This window comes from Coregonus clupeaformis, chromosome 6, assembly GCF_020615455.1.
Source record: "Coregonus clupeaformis isolate EN_2021a chromosome 6, ASM2061545v1, whole genome shotgun sequence".
In the NCBI taxonomy this organism is placed as follows: Eukaryota; Metazoa; Chordata; class Actinopteri; order Salmoniformes; family Salmonidae; genus Coregonus; species Coregonus clupeaformis.
This window is the reverse complement of record NC_059197.1, coordinates 8,061,235-8,069,317: the sequence shown is the minus strand read 5'-3', so window position 1 is coordinate 8,069,317 and position 8,083 is coordinate 8,061,235.

Sequence of the window (8,083 nt, the reverse complement as noted above, 5' to 3'; positions counted from 1 at the left end):
CCTGTAGCGTCCAAAAGGTGTGTTGAACGTTGTGAGCTTAGATGACTCTTCTGTGGGCTTGATAGCCCAGTAGCCTGATCTGGCGTCCATGACACTGAAGTAGTGTGCGCCCGCTAGCTTGTGTGTGATGCCATCTAGCATCGGTAAGGGGTAATGGGGGCGTTTTTTTATTTATTTTTATTTCACCTTTATTTAACCAGGTAAGCCAGTTGAGAACAGGTTCTCATTTACAACTGCGACCTGGCCAAGATGAAGCAAAGCAGTGCAATAAAAACAACACAGAGTTACATATGGGGTAAAAAACATAAAGTCAAAAATACAACAGAAAATATATATACAGTGTGTGCAAATGTAGCAAGTTATGGAGGTAAGGCAATAAATAGGCTATAGTGCAAAATAATTACAATAGTATTAACACTGGAATGCTAGATGTGCAAGAGATTATGTGCAAATAGAGATACTGAGGTGCAAAAGAGCAAAATAAATAACAATATAGGGATGAGGTAGTTGGGTGGGCTAATTTCAGATGGGCTGTGTACAGGTGCAGTGATCGGTAAGGTGCTCTGACAACTGATGCTTAAAGTTATTGAGGGAGATAAGAGTCTCCAGCTTCAGAGATTTTTGCAATTCGTTCCAGTCATTGGCAGCAGAATGGTGGCCAAAGGAGGTGTTGGCTTTGGGAATGACAGTGAGATATACCTGCTGGAGCGCAGACTACGGGTGGGTGCTGCTATGGTGACCAATGAGCTAAGATAAGGCGGGGATTTGCCTAGCAGTGATTTATAGATGGCCTGGAGCCAGTGGGTTTGACGACGAACATGTAGTGAGGACCAGCCAACAAGAGCGTACAGGTCACAGTGGTGGGTAGTGTATGGGGCTTTGGAGACAAAACGGATGACACTGTGATAGACTACATCCAATTTGCTGAGTAGAGTGTTGGAGGCTATTTTGTAAATGACATCGCCGAAGTCAAGGATCGGTAGGATAGTCAGTTTTACGAGGGCAGCATGAGTGAAGGAGGCTTTGTTGCAAAATAGGAAGCCGATTCTAGATTTAACTTTGGATTGGAGATTCTTTATGTGAGTCTGGAAGTTGAGTTTACAGTCTAACCAGACACCTAGGTATTTGTAGTTGTCCACATACTCTAGGTCAGACCCGTCGAGAGTGGTGATTCTAGTCGGGTAGGCGGGTGCCAGCAGCGTTCGATTGAAAAGCATGCATTTAGTTTTACTAGTGTTTAAGAGCAGTTGGAGGCTACTGAAGGAGTGTTGTATGGCATTGAAGCTCGTTTGGAGGTTTGTTAACACAGTGTCCAATGAAGGGCCAGATGTATACAAAATGGTGTCGTCTGCGTAGAGGTGGATCTGAGAGTCACCAGCAGCAAGAGCGACATCATTGATATACACGGAGAAAAGTGTCGGCCCAATAATTGAACCCTGTGGCACCCGCATAGAGACTGCCATAGGTCCAGAAAACAGGCCCTCCGATTTGACACACTGAACTCTATCTGAGAAGTAGTTGGTGAACCAGGCGAGGCAGTCATTTGAGAAACCAAGGCTATTTAGTCTGCCAATAAGAATGCGGTGGTTGACAGAGTCGAAAGCCTTGGCCAGGTCGATGAAGACGGCTGCACAGTACTGTCTATTATCAATCGCGGTTATAATATCGTTTAGGACCTTGAGCGTGGCTGAAGTGCACCCATGACCAGCTCGGAAACCGGATTGCATAGCGGAGAAGGTACGGTGGTATTCGAAATGGTCGGGTGATCTGTTTGTTAACTTGGCTTTCAAATACTTTCGAAAGGCAGGGCAGGATGGATATAGGTCTGTAGCAGTTTGGATCTAGAGTGTCACCCCCTTTGAAGAGGGGGATGACCGCGGCAGCTTTCCAATCTCTGGGGATCTCAGACGTTATGAAAGAGAGGTTGAACAGACTAGTAATAGGGGTTGCGACAATTTCGGCGGCTAGTTTTAGAAAGAAAGGGTCCAGATTGTCTAGCCCAGCTGATTTGTAGGGGTCCAGATTTTGCAGCGCTTTCAAGACATCAGCTGTCTGAATTTGTGTGAAGGAGAAGCGGGGGGGGCATGGGCAAGTTGCAGCAGAGGGTGCAGAGTTGGTGGCCGGGGTAGTGGTAGTCAGATGGAAAGCATGGCCAGCTGTAGCAAAATGCTTGTTGAAATTCTCGATTATTGTAGATTTATCGGTGGTGATAGTGTTTCCTAGCCTCAGTGCAGTGGGCAGCTGGGAGGAAGTGCTCTTATTCTCCATGGACTTTACAGTGTCCCAAAACTTTTTGGAGTTAGTGCTACAGGATGCAAATTTCTGTTTGAAAAAGTTAGCCTTTGCTTTCCTGACTGCTTGTGTATATTGGTTCCTAACTTCCCTGAAAAGTTGCATATCGCGGGGGCTATTTGATGCTAATGCTGTACGCCACAGGATGTTTTTGTGCTGGTCAAGGGCAGTCAAGTCTGAGGAGAACCAGGGGCTATATCGGTTCTTAGTTCTGTATTTTTTGAATGGGGCATGTTTATTTAAGATTGAGAGGAAATTACTTTTAAGGAACAACCAGGCATCCTCTACTGACGGAATGAGATCTATATCCATCCAGGATACCTGGGCCAGGTCAATTAGGAAGGCCTGCTCGCTAAAGTGTTTTAGGGGGTGTTTGACAGTGATGAGGGGTGGTCGTTTGACCGCGGACCCGTTACGGACGCAGGCAATAAGGCAGTGATCGCTGAGATCCTGGTTGAAGACAGCTGAGGTGTATTTAGAGGGTATGTTAGTCAGGATGATATCTATGAGGGTACCCATGTTTACGGATTTAGGGTTGTACCTGGTAGGTTCGTTGATAATTTGCGTGAGGTTGAGGGCATCTAGTTTGGATTGTAGGATGGCTGGGGTATTAAGCATATCCCAATTTAGGTCACCAAGCAGTACGAACTCTGAGGATAAATGGGGGGCAATCAATTCACATATGGTGTCCAGGGCACAGCTGGGGGCTGAGGGGGGTCTGTAGCAAGTGGCAACAGTGAGACACTTATTTCTGGAAAGGTGGATTTTTAGAAGTAGAAGCTCAAACTGTTTGGGCACAGACCTGGATAGTATGATAGAGCTCTGCAGGCTATCTCTACAGTAGATTGCAACTCCACCCCCTTTGGCAGTTCTATCTAGACGGAAAATGTTATAGTTGGGGATGGAAATTTCAGAAGTTTTGGTGGCCTTCCTGAGCCAGGATTCAGACACTGCTAGAACATCAGGGTTGGTGGAGTGTGCTAACGCAGTGAATAACTCAAACTTAGGAAGTAGACTTCTGATATTTATGTGCAAGAAACCAAGACTTTTGCGATTACAGAAGTCAGCAAATGATAGCGCCTGGGGAGTAGGAGTGATACTGAGGGCTGCAGGGCCTGGGTTAGCCTCTACATCACCAGAGGAACAGAGGAGGACTAGAATAAGGATACGGCTAAAGGCTTTAAGAACTGGTCTTCTAGTGCGTTGGGTACATAGAATAAAGGGGGCAGATTTCCGGGTGTTATAGAAAAGACTCAGGGCATTATGTACAGACAAGGATATGGAAGGATATGAGTAAAGTGGAGGTAAACCTAAGCGTTGGGTAACAATGAAAGAGATAGCATCGCTGGAGGCATCAATTGAGTCGGTCTCCGCGTGTATAGGGGGGTGGGACAAAGGAGCTATCTAAGGCAGGTTTAGCTGGGCTGGGGGTCTACAGTGAAATAGTACAATTAGAAATAACCGAAACAACAATAAGCTAACCATGTTTGGGCTGAGGCTAAACATAAACAGGATGTAGTACCGTAAAAAGGAACAGTCCAGCAGACATCAGCTGTATAGCTGAGTTATCATAAGGTCCGGTGAACAGCAATAGGATAGTTCGGAGGCTGCTAAAGCACTAGCGAGTAAGAGGCCACGGCTAGCGTGTGCTAGCGGGCCGGGGCTAGCAGATGGAATCTTCGTGGTTAACGTCGTAACCACATCAGACGATTTCGTCGGCAGACCAGTCGTGTAGGATCGGCGGGGCTCCGTGTCAACACTAGGTGGTCCCGTCCGGTTGACAGAGAGGTAGATAGCCGGGAGATGGGCCTAGCTCAGGATGATTAGCCAGACCACAGCGTCCATTTTGTTGCAGCTAGCTGGTAGCGATGAATCCGGAGTTAAAGGTCCAGTGATTCAGTGATTCCGGCGGAAAAACTGATATGTTCTGGGTCGATAACGCGCTGTGCAGACTGGCCGAATATCCGGTGATTAATGTCCAGTGATTAAATTAATTCCGCAGAAAAAAAATCCAATGTTCTGGGTGAAATATCGCTAGCTGTGGCTAATAGCAAGTAGCTAGTTAGCTGGCTAGCTAGTTTCAACTGGAGATTCTAGATAAAAGTAAGTCAATAATAGAATCCGTTCCACATTGAGTGAGGCGGGTTGCAGGAAAGTATATTTTGTAGAAGGATGAAAAGTCTGATAGGGAAATATGTACGAAAAATACAAAAAAACAGGGTATTTACAGGCTATTTACAGACACACGACAAAAACAGAACTGCACTACTACGCCATCTTGGGGTCATATATTTGATAGCCTTGTTCAAGTCTCTTGGGTCGAGACATACTCTGAGCTTGCCTGTGCGTGGTTTCTCCACCACCACTAACGTGTTGACCCAATCCGTCGGTTCTGTAACCTTGGTGATGATGTCAGATTGTCCCATGCTCTCCAACTCTTTCTTCAGACAGGCGCGGAGAGCAAGTGGAATCTTTCTCGGTGGGTAGACCACAGGGGTTGCGTCTGGGTCAAGGTGAATGGTACATTCTCCTGGGAATAGTCCTATTCCTGTAAAAACATCAGTAAACTCCATGACATTCTCTATCTCTACTGGTGCTGTCACTGATAAAACTAGCTTGATAAGGTCCATGTCTAAACATGCTTTAAGACCTAGCACTGGAGGTGCTCGAGTGTCAACAACGTAAAAGTCCAACATCATGTCCCTTTCCTTGTTTTTGCATTTGAAAGTGCATGTGCCTTTTACTGGGAGCTGTTCACCACCATAAACAGTCAGTCTGCGCGTGGTGGGCTGTAGCTCACACTCAGATGTCAAGCTTCTGTACTTATTCAGAGGAATAATGTTTACTTGTGCACCAGTGTCTAGTTTGAATTTTAGCTCTGTGCCTTGTCTTCCTATCTCAATGTCAGCAAAGGCTTGCTCTGTCTCTGATATCTGGCTTTTCTGTGTCACTGAATCAATAAACAGTTCATCAGCATTTGACTCTTTGATTGACATTTAATCTTCACTCACTGTATGTACTGTTTTTCCACGGTAAGCTCTGCACACTTTTGCAAAGTGATTCCATTTTCCACATTTAGTACACTGTTTGCCTTTAGCTGGGCAATTCCCCTGTTCGCCATGCACTTTGTATCCACAATATCCACATGTTTTGGGGTGTTTGGAGTCTGTGTTGCTCTGTTTTGGAATTATGTCTGTCTCCGTTCTGAAACATGCTCTCTGGGCACCGGAGGTGTGCTTTGATGTCTGCCTGACACTTTGCACTGCTTGTTCACGTGATGCTCTCGTGTTGCTGCCCGAAATGGTTTTCAACTGAACCTGTGCTAGCTCGTGAGATCTGGCTATGTCGATAGCTTTGTCCAGCGTTAGCTCTGATCCAACATTCAAAAGTTTCTCTCTCACTCGCGGTGAGTGTATTCCAAATACAATACGGTCCCTGACCATCTCATCCTTGTTTGCATAATCACAGTCTTTCACAAGCAGACGCAGCTCAGTGACAAACTGTTCAAACGATTCGCTAGCACCTTGTACTTTCTCATGGAATTTGTACCTAGCGAAAATTGTATTGGTCTTTGGCACAACATATGCTTCAAAACGATCGTAGTATGTTTTCAGTACCTTTGATTCAGCCTTGGTAAGTGTCCATGTGTTGTAAATGTCTCTCCCTTTTTCACCGATCCAGAGGAGCAGGTAGCTGCACTTTTCCTCTTCTCCTCTTTCCTTCAGAGGACCTGTGAACATTAGCTCCACATGCTGTTTGAACTTACGCCATGCATTGGGTAGATTTGTAGACCCCCAATCCATTCGAGGTGAAGGAACTCCAGCAAAATCCATAGTTTAGTCCTTTTACTCTGACACCATGTCTTGTTTTGTATGCTTTGTACAAAATAATAAAATGCAGGACGACAGGATCTTTATAAACAAAGCTCTTTATTAACTAGCTATAACTGGCATGTTCATCATCACCAAGCTGTGTCCTCTGATGCCTGCAAATCGAAGGCAGTTCTGGAATGCCTTGGCTGTGAACAGCATTGCAGAGGATGAGGAGTTATATGGAAGAGCACTGAATAAGTTTTACTTAAAAATAAAATGAAAATGTTACTTAAACATGAAATGTAACTATTCAGCATTTTATCAATTGTAGCTAAATGTAATTGGTGTCCTCTTATGAATATGAAAATGTAAATATGTTTACAATTAATTCTTAAATCTGTTATTTATTCAAAATTGTTTGTGTAAGTTTCATTCAAAATAAATATATACAAATAATTTAATTTGCAATCTCATGGTAATTGTTTTATAATTAGTATTACCCTACATCATACTTCTATCATGTTCCAATACATCATTATATATTACAAGATAGGTAATCATTTAATGTTATTCAAACAATTGCAGTGCTGCATTTCACATTTATTCTTATAACAATACATGGGCTACTGACGCAGAACCTACATCTCCATGTAAATGCAACTGGTATCTTAGTGGAAGTCACACAAAGGATGCAGTTTCAACTCTGTTACACTCTCAGTAATTACACTGCTCTTATATTAATAGCATAAATGAGAAGTATAGTAAACTAACAAATGAAAATGGCCGATTACCCTGCAAATTGTAACATATCATGTCAAGGAAGAAGGTAGTAACTGCCATTTAAGGGTCAAAGGTCATGTCAGAGGTCAGGGTCAACATGAATAAAAAATGTACTCATATTAAGACAACAGATCATTACATCTCCAATTATCTCCCTAGAATTCATTTGGATGGACAATTAAAAAATTTGAAGCCATTTTTCTCAGTTCCACGCTATGCGCAGTTACTGCCTTTTTGCTTGGTAGGGCAGAATAGAATGTTCATGATGTCACTGCGACAACTGTATACAGACATGTCGATAGACACAGTATAAACCAGCTTTTAGTCTTGAAATCTTTGGTTGTTTAGTACGCTACCGTACTCATTTTGTTTAGCACATGGCCTTACATGTGAAGCCTTAAAGATATGGGTGGGGCTAAGGCTTAAGAGGGTGTGAATGCTGAATGGGTGTAGACAAAGAAAAGCTCTCCAGTAGGTACCAAAACATTCAAGGGCCATTTTCTCAAAAGTGGGGTGACAAGTTTATGAACATTCAAAGCAGAATTACTTTCCCATTGTTCCTCAACTGTAGTGTATGGTATACCATTTGCTCTACTTATATAAAATGTAAAAAAAAAAAAAAGACAGACTTGAGCCGGTCAGTCACATTCTCTGTTTGTTTTGGTTTTGTTTCAGATTATTTTGTGCCAGTAGAAATTAATTGTACATAATGTATTGTGCCATTTTGGAGTCACTTTTATTGTAAATAAAAATGGAATATGTTTCTATACACTTCTACATTAATGTGGATGCTACCATGATTATGGATTATCCTGAATGAAATGTGAATAATGAGAAAGTTACAGAGGCATAAGTATAATATGCCATTTAGCAGACGCTTTTATCCAAAGCGACTTGCAGTCATGTGTGCATACATTTTTTTTGTGTATGGGTGGTCCCGGGGATCGAACCCACTACCTTAGCGTTACAAGCGCCGTGCTCTACCAGCTGAGCTACAGAGGACCACATATCACAGTATCATACATTCCCCTGTTATTATAATAGTGAGAAGCTAGCATGTCTTGGGGATATGATATTTGTGCATCTGTAACCTTCTCACTCACGATTCATTCAGCACTATCCGTAATCATGGCAGCATCCACATTTTCTACTACTTTAATACACATAAGTCAATTTGTTCCAATTGTACAAAAAGTGAA